General features: G+C 40.5%; 1 long non-coding RNA gene across 1 annotated transcript; it reads left to right on the top strand.

Annotated features, from left to right (window-relative positions):
* The first annotated feature begins 6,056 nt into the window (after positions 1–6,056).
* Positions 6,057–8,475, top strand: LOC124700016. Its single transcript, XR_007001602.1, has 4 exons — positions 6,057–6,289; positions 6,787–6,887; positions 6,996–7,123; positions 8,081–8,475. It is a non-coding gene; the product is annotated as an uncharacterized LOC124700016 (long non-coding RNA).
* The last annotated feature ends 856 nt before the right edge of the window (positions 8,476–9,331 follow it).

Raw genomic sequence — 9,331 nt, 5'->3', positions numbered from 1 at the left:
TTTCCTTGTCTGCTAAATTGGATTATTTGTTCTCGAAAGTATGTTACTTTCAATGTAAGACAAGTTCACTCCTTAGTCTAAAACAGTTCACTACATTCAAAAAAATGAAAAAAAGAAATTCCCTAGTGAAAAGGCCGTCAAGAAAATGCTTGACCCGGAGTCCACTTGTAATGTCTCTGAAGTTCACTTGTTAATGCCCAGAAATTCATTTAATTTTTGTGCATTCAATTTTTTGTGGCAAAAACAGTTCGCATTTACTTGTACATTATTTATCTAGTGATTTGTACAAATGCAGAAATAAAAGAAATTTAATCTTTGTCTCTACTCTCAAAATTATACTATTGATGAGTTGCAGGTTTGGGATTTCATGCCGACAATAGAAAGAGACACAAGATCTTGTACAGCTCCTCTCATGCTACGTGTAAAAGGTTACAGTGTAGTGCGCGGCCCAGCAGTCCAGCCGTCCGCTAAGACGCCACCGCAGGAGGCAGTGCGGCAGTTGAGTCATCCACTGGAGGTTGTGCCTGCAATTGCTAATTTTCTGCTGCTAGCTTGTTTTGATGTTTGAATATACTCTCTTAGTATAATATAATTTCTGCTGCCAAGCTTGTCTGGCTAATTTCTGCCTGATGCACAGTACACATTATTTGTAATTCGGTAGCCTTTTATTTTTGAGGAGTACATTCGGAAGTTCACATCATTTTTTTCCAGGAGTTAGCCTCGTCCATTTTTACTTTGTCTCGGGGATTCTTTTTGATTTGTTAGGGAGTTTATGAAAGTTCCTTTTCATTTGAAGAAAATTAGAAGATAAAAATTGAATTAAACACTACTTAATTGTTGGCACGCTCATTATTTAATGTCCAAAAGTACATGATGCCCTATGTTCATCCAATAAATGAAAAAATTCACTAAAACAAAAATATGATGCCCTATGTTCACCCAATACATGAAAAAAATTCGTTCAATGTTTACAATCTGAAATGTTCACTTTGAAAGGCTATGCAAAAATGAGTTAAAAAAAACATAGTTTCATATATCATAATTCGTGACTAGAAGTTCACAAAAATTTACCGCGAAGTTCACGTGCTTGTCGAGGCAGTTCACATACTCAATTTTTCATCGGCAGAAATCTTAGGTATTAAATTCATCCATGCGTGCATCAATGACCAAATCGATCATATATTTCTGTATTTGACACCAATATGAGCCGAGTTTCACTCTAACATTTTGTCCCGCCACACATGACTATCGAAGGCGTGTTAATTTCAAACCGTTGGCATGCGGACAACCATCACTTTTTTTTAGTATATATAAAATTACTTTCAAACAATTAATAATTTGGAAAAGTGTTAAGCACGAAAATGTTGCGCATTTTCTACACGTTTCTAACGCTATATCACACACATCTATCGGGCGAACAGTTTCAAAAATGTGCCCCAAAACAGTACCAAATCGGAGAAGTTTGCGAAAACAAATTTGAGTATTTTTAAAACTGCTCTTAAAACGTAAATAATTTGGGAAAACAATCTGAACGAAAAAGATGCGCTATTTTCTTACCTTTCCAATGGCATATCGCATGCATCAATCCGGCAAACAGTTTAAATATGGCGGCCAAAAAACCGTACGGAAATCGTGAATTCCGTGAAATTGTTTTTAGTATTTTTGAAATTTTTTGTAAACCGTAAAGAATTTGGGAAAACTTTCTGAATAAAAAATTTGTGAAATTTTCATATCTTTCCAACCGTATATCATATGGATCATTCCGATAAAGGCATTAAAATCAACCTCAAAACATTGTCCGCCAAAACATGACATTCTAGTGTTCCGCCGAGAAGTTCACTTCCGTGCAGCAGGAAGTTCGGAAAGGGTTCAAGAAGTTTACTTTCACCGAATTCAGAAGTTTAGAACGCTGCTGCATCACTAAACATGAAAAATCGGAAGTTCGCTTCGAACGCAATAGAAGTTCTCATTATTTTTGGAAGTTCACTTCGAACAAAAGACAAACACAACTCGAAAGTTCAATTCGAACAAGTGAAAGTTCGCAAATATTTTCAGAAGTTCACTTGCCACCATCGGGAAGTTCACTTACCTACGTACGGAAATTCACTCCCCATATAGAAGTTCATATTTGAAATGGAAGTTCACTCCTTACAATGTTGAGGTTCGTCTGGAAGTTCAGATGCAGATAAGGGGAAGTTCAGATCTGTATCCAGAGAAGTGCAGATGCGATGGAAGTTGGCTATATTTTCTGAAGTTCACTTCAAACTATACTAAAGTTTTGGAAGTTCGTCCTGTACAATATTGAGGTCCGTCGGGAAGTTCAGATTTAGGGGAGAAGAAGTTCACATCCACAGAAGTTCGCTATAATTTTATTACATGCCTGAAACTTTTATACCGCGATCGGAAGTTCACTAACAGATATAAGGAAGTTCACTTCTATATTCGAGCACCTCATGCACTCTGTTTTTCTAGACGGAAATCATACGCATAGAAATCGTCCGTATAACCACCGATTGCGCAAATCGACCAACTCAACATACAATTAGCATTAATATAACTCTACTAATACTCCAACATATCGCAATGCCACACCTAATCAATCTAGATAAGCCAATTTTGAAATGTTCTTGTGTCGGCGTTATCTTCACTTTTATGTATTTCTGAAATTAAACTAAAACCATTTAGAATTTGGAAAAACATTCAACATGAAAAAGATTCGCCTAATCAATATCTTTTCAACGCAATATCATTTGGAACATTTCGATAAGTGGTTCGGAAATAAGCCCGAAAAACAGTTCGAAAAACCGAGAAGTTCGAAAAACGTAATCACGTATTTTCAAATCTGCTCTTAAACTATAAAGAATTTAGAAAAGTGTTCTTCATGAAAAAGGTGCGCCTAATCAGCACCTTTCCAACGGTATATCATACGCATCATTCCGATAGACGGTTTGAAAACTGGAACCCCAAAACTATACATAAATAGAGAAATCCGCGAAAACGTCGTTTTGTATATTTCAAATTAGTTTTAATCAATACAGAATTTGGGAAAACAATGAGCACGAAAAAGTTGCGAAATTTCCGTGCGAATCCAACGGTATATTATACGCATCAATCCGATAAGCGGTTTGAAAATCATCATGAAAATACTATCCGCACGAACATACAATTCTGGTATTCCGTCGAGAAGTTCATTAGGAAAACACCCGGAAGTTCAGAAAGGGTTCGAGAATAGTTATTCTCGAACCGGTTCGAGAATAGCAGACCTAGCTATATATATATATATATATATATATATATATATATATATAGAGAGCCCAACTATTCTCGAACCCCCTTAAGATTGGTTCTAGAATAGTTATTCTCGAACCCCCCGTTCTGCCCGAACCGAGTCGAACGAAACCAGGCCCGAGAAAATCTTCCGACCCCAGCTGTGCGTGTGAACTCCTCCCAGCCGTGTGTGCAGATAGGTACCTGAATCCCGCCCCACCTTCTTCCCCGGCAGCGCCGCCGAAACCCCGCCCGCCTTCTTCCCGGCGGTAGCACCGCATCTGCGCCCCACCTTGTAACCCCTACCGGCAGTGCACCGCACCCTTCACTGGCAGGCAGCCTGCAGCCCCGCCCCATCTTCTTCACTGGCGGCAATTGCTTCCGCGCCCACCTTCTTCCTCGATGGCGCCCAAATCCGGCCGGCATCCTTCCTCGGTAGTGGATCGCATCCTCCCCTGCTCCACCTCCCAAGCCTCCCCGCGCACCTCCACGGATCCACCTCCTCCACCGCGCAGCCCCACCAGATCCCGACTGCCGCCACCACCTAGAGATCCACCGCACAGGCTTCCCAGTTCCCACCCAGCGGAACCAGCACGCCCGCCCCGCCCGCCCCAAGGTAACCGCCCTCTCCGATCCCAACCCTCTCCGTGCGCCGCCTTCTGATTCGGCTCGGCCCGCAGATCTGTCCGGAACCGTGCTAGGGGCTTCGTGGTAGGGCTGATCGAGGTTGCTTCTGCGGCCGATGGGTCGGGGGATAGAGAATCGAGGCCCGATTTTGCTGTGGTGAGTTTATACCTCTGACGGGATCTGCAGGTGCTGGTGGAGAGCGCCTTTCAGAAAAAAAAGGGATGTGGTTGCACCTGTGTTTAGTTGCCAAGTCCACTGCTAACTAGGGGTTTGTTGTGTAATTTGTGCTTTTTTTATGATGTTGACCTCGATTGCTTGTGCAAAGAGGTGTGTGGGTATTTATGTTAGTGCGCTACTGGGGAGAATCAGCGTTATCTCCTACAGATGGATAGGATATATGATGTAGCATCCACGATCACATTACGACTTGTTACTCATAATAACCTTGACATTCTGTTTTAACATCTTCTACGCTGAGCTGTGTGAATAGATACCGCTACCACTTCACGAGTCTAACAAATTCACATATCATCGTTGCAGGTGTTTGGCTCGGTGCCCTCCAGCTCCGTGTTGTTCCACAGCCTGCTGAAAGCATCACAAACCAGGTGCCAACCATGGACGAATCAATGGCGGATTCCATGGTCGCAAGCTTCTGGGGGCCTGTGACGTCAACCATGGAGCTGTGCGAGGAGAACTACGCGCGCTCGTCGTATATCGCGGAATTCTACAACACTCTCTCTAATGCTCCGTGCATTCTCCTGGCGCTCATTGGACTCGTGAATGCCCTCCGCCAGCGTTTCGAGAAACGGTTCAGTGTGCTGCACATATCCACCTCCTTCACCCGCCGATGCGGCCGCCGGCGTGCCTCCTGTGCTGCAATCGAAGGAGGTTGGCCTCTACTTCTTCCTCCTGCAGGGCACGACAAAGCTCTTGACCAATATAGGCTCCCACGGGAGCTGCTCTGCACCTTCTAGACTCTCCGCTCCGGATCTCCCCGAGCACCGCTCCTGACCAGGCACAGCAACCTCGAGCGGCGACGCCTGTGGGAGAACTACTTCGGTCATGGTAGATCTCCCACTCTTTGTTACCAGTCGTGGTTAATTTTTTTTAGCTTTGCTAGTACCGTCGAGATGGTCATCTAGGACAAAGTTCTGATGATGGAAACTGAAGGTTCATCTGACAATTTCTTGTAATTTAGTTCGGTCCACCAAAAGAGCATGATGGAAGTCGTAATTTACTATGCCTTGATTGATCTATGTGAATTGCACCTCTGTAGGCAAGCCCATGACAAATTTGATGACTAGAATTTCTAGGTTACACTAATGCCCATGATGCATGAATGTTGATGCTTCGGGGTAGTAGGACAAATAAGTAGCTCACATTATTCTCATAGGCAAAATCACTTTTTTTTGTTTTCTTAGAGTATGTCTTATGTTAGACAGTGTTATTTAAAATCACACGCAGAATAGGCAGTCTACTTTTATATACTGGTGAAGTTCAATTAGTTCAAGAGGAGGTTTCACTTTTTTTGACAAAAAAGTTTAGTTCATAAGCGCAGAAAAAATAATTCAGATTTACCTATCACGAATGCTCACTTATTTTATCCTGGAAGTTCATCTCCCCTCCTTGACTTCCACGTGATAGTTAACAATCATCTCGGTGTTATGTATTTGTCCCACTGTGGTTCAGTTTGATGTTGGGATTTTGTAAACAGGTTCTAGGCACATTTGTCCATCTAAAAGTTCAGTTTCGTATTACCAGGAAGTTCATCTTTTTTGAGTAAACGAGTTTTAGGTAGAAACAATTTGATCTCACTTTCAAAAGGAGTACAATTTACGATGAAAAAGAAAGTACACTTGCCAAGCTATAGCGGTTTGTTTGCGGAAAAGCTGAAGGCCACTTCATAAAAACTTGCTTTTATGTCTAAAATGAAGAACTATATTTCTAGAATGATTTCCAGCGGAATATGTTGGTCTCTGTTGACACTCCTAGTTTATAATGAAATACATATATTTGTTGTTAAGAGTTGCTGAGAGAAATATTTAATAGAAGTTCGTATCTTTCTATTGATAGATTCATTTTCATATTTTCGGGAGTTCATTTCGTTTGGTGAATATATCATTTTTAAACATGTTGAAAGTTCACATATAAACATGCAGGAGTTTGCCAATGACGCTGCCGGCGGCAGAAGTTCAGAGATACGTGCATGCGGAGTTCGCAGATGGGCTGTGTGGTGCTTTCGATGATGCTGTCTGTGTTTGTCATGTGCACGCCGGCACCGTTAGTCCCGTCGTTGGCTAGGCAGGGCACTGCTCGACTCTGTGGACCTTCTCTGGGTCCAACAGAGCAAACACTTGCTGCAGGTGGGTACCAGACACACCCTGTCCAGCGACAGGTAAGAGAGCCACTGTTGTAGCTTCTTGCTGTTATTATTATTAACACTGGAAAATGTCTCAGTGCTCCTACTAATTTATGGTTGATTCTTTGTTCAGAGATCATTGATGTTGATTGTCTGCTATTTAATAGAGAAACTAATAGAAAATGTTTGTCTAGAAGTGCACTCTAGAGGGTTTGTTCACTAAAAAGGCAAAGTTCACTTCATAAAAAATCTTTTATGCCAGAAAGAAGAGCTATATTTCTGGAATGATTTCCATTAAAATATACTTGTCTGTGTTGACACTCGTAATTTACAAAAATTGGCTCTGGAAATAGCTAAAGAAGTTCACTCTTTGTTCCGGTTAAGTGCATGAAAACAGAAGTTCACTCTTGTTAAAATTCTCGTCCATATACATTAGTTCATGTTTTTTCTTTTGTACAAGAACTAGGATGATGATGTAGTGTACCATGTGATATCTGAACTTCTAAAGATCCAATTCCCCTCAATCTTGGCAGGGGATCACAGGGAGAGGGAAGAGGGCCTGCCAAGTTCAGATTTTATTCTGACGAAGTTCACCAGGAGCCTCTTGTCAATGATAACCTGCTGTTGCATTGCAGTTCAGTTTCTCTCTCTATTCAAGTTCAGCTTCATATTGTCTTGAAGTTCAGGTTATCCATGTATAAGTTCAAGATTTATTGATCACCAGTATTTCTATTGTCCATAGGCATGTTGTATCCCACCAGGAAGTTCGCCATGCGGGCGTCGGGAGTCAACACGTCTTTGAATTGTGAAGGGATAGCTGGACTCCCTGAGTTGCCTCTGAACTCCTCCTCGCCGCCGTGTTCTGAGAAGGTAGGTGGAATTTGTGCCCTACATGTAATATCCGCCATGTAAAATACTAAAAATGGTGATGCAATCACTAAAAAAATTCACTTAGCCTAGGGACGAAGTTCACACTGTGTTTTCGCAGAGTTCGCTTCGTCCATGTTGGTTTTAGTCAAAACACACAATGTATTGCAGCTTAAATAAAAAAAACCAACAAAGAGCGAAGTTCAAGTTTATAAATTGAAGTGAAGTTTGGTCTACCATTTGTGTCATACTGAACTTGAGTATCCATGCTTCTGAACTACCATTAGATTAGAGATAATGATGTGTACCCATGTTTGGCTGCAATGTTCAATCTTTTTTTGGAAGTTCACAAAATTCTTTCAGGAAGCTCACTTGGTTCTTGCGCGCAGTTCTTTTTTAATATCAAAAGTAATGTTCAATCTACTTTTTAAATATCAAAGCTCACTTAGTAGTGATGATCCTCATCTAAATGCATGATATGAAGTTCAGTATTTCCTTGCCGTGAAGTCCACTTTCATTTCAAAACGTACCCTCTGAAATTAACAGCAGTTAACCGTGTTATAAAAGAAACCATTGCTAGGTAGTGGGTAGTTCACAACATCTGTACTGGGGATTCATTCTTGCTAGTATGTATGTGCTGATGCGTTTTTGACTATATAAAAAGGTAGAAGTCAAGTTTGCTTACAAAGAAAGTTTATGTTTCATTTTGTAGAAGTTCACTACTTCTTGCTGTGATTTCTTTCTTCTGGTGAAAGCTTCTCCAAAAGTTCATCCTCAGCTCGTCTAGAAAAATTAGCATCTACTTATACACATAAAAATCAATTCATGTCTGGTTTATTTCCTATTTGCTACAGAGAAGTTCACTTATTTTTTCTGGAAAGTTCACTCTTCTCCAGTTAGCTATGTGTATGGATGTTCGCTCTATTCTGATCTGGAGTTCACTCTTTTCTTTTTTTGAAGTTCGGTTGGCATTGTCTTTACGGCGAAGGAGGGAGGTCACGTTCCTGTAAAAAAGGAGAGGGGAAAATGGCAGTGATACACTTGTTTATTTTAAACAGTTGGTGCACTTGATATGGAGTTCACTGGGTGATCGAAGCTAGCATGAAGTTTACTTATACTACTTTGTGGAGTTCACTTCTCCTATTCGTGATGTTCATGTATCCTGATGCTTCACTTTAGATTTTCCCTACTAGATGGATTTTCATTTGAGTCTGCTAGATGAATTATTTCCGAAGTTCACTTCCAATGTTTGTGCTGCGGGGTGGATAATTTCTGTATATAAACTATGTGTTAAGTTAACTGTTATGTATCTGGTGGAGTAGTACACTTATTTGTGAAAAAGATGTGCAGCCTCCGTATGAAAAGTTTATTTCTTCGACATGAAGTTTGTGCATCGAGTAAATGTGTAGCAACCAGGTGCTACTTCTACTGAACCTTAAGACTGGTTTTGAACTGCTAACCTGGATGTGTATGTTTGTGATTTCAATTTTACAAATTTCGTTTTCGCACAGATTAATAAAGTTGTGTAAAATGTGTTGCAGCACACAGGCAGTGCATTCACTTGTCTTTTGTCAATATTATATTTCAACGCAGAGGATGTTCATCACGCACATGCTGGAAATTTGTTTTGTTAAAATTCACTTTTTTACGGAGTTAAAGTTCACTTTGAACTAGTTCAATTTAAACATGCCCGAAACTTTTATACCGCGATGGGAAGTTCATTAATAGATATCGGGAAGTTCACTTTCATATTCGAGCAGCTCACACACTTGTGGGCGGAAATCACACACATAGAAACAATCCGTACGACTACCGATTGCGTAAATCGAACAACTCCACGTACAATTAGCACTAGTATAACTCTATTAATACTCTAACATACCGCAATGCCACACCTAATCAATCCAGATGAGCCAATGTCGAAATGTTCCCGTGTCGGCGTTATTTTCACTTTTATGTATTTCTAAAATTAAACTAAAATTATTTAAAATTTGGAAAAATATTCAACATGAAAAAGATGCACCTAATCAATATCTTTTCAATGCAATATCATTTGGTACATTCCGACAAGTGGTTCGGAAATAATCCACAAAAAACAGTTCGAAAAACCGAGAAGCTCGAAAAGAGCAATCATGTATTTTCAAATCTGCTCTTAAACTGTAAAGAATTTATAAAAATGGTCTTCATGAGAAAGGTGTGCCTATTCATCAG

Source organism: Lolium rigidum, chromosome 3 (genome assembly GCF_022539505.1).
Source record: "Lolium rigidum isolate FL_2022 chromosome 3, APGP_CSIRO_Lrig_0.1, whole genome shotgun sequence".
In the NCBI taxonomy this organism is placed as follows: Eukaryota; Viridiplantae; Streptophyta; class Magnoliopsida; order Poales; family Poaceae; genus Lolium; species Lolium rigidum.
This window is presented reverse-complemented; position numbering and strand designations above follow the sequence as displayed.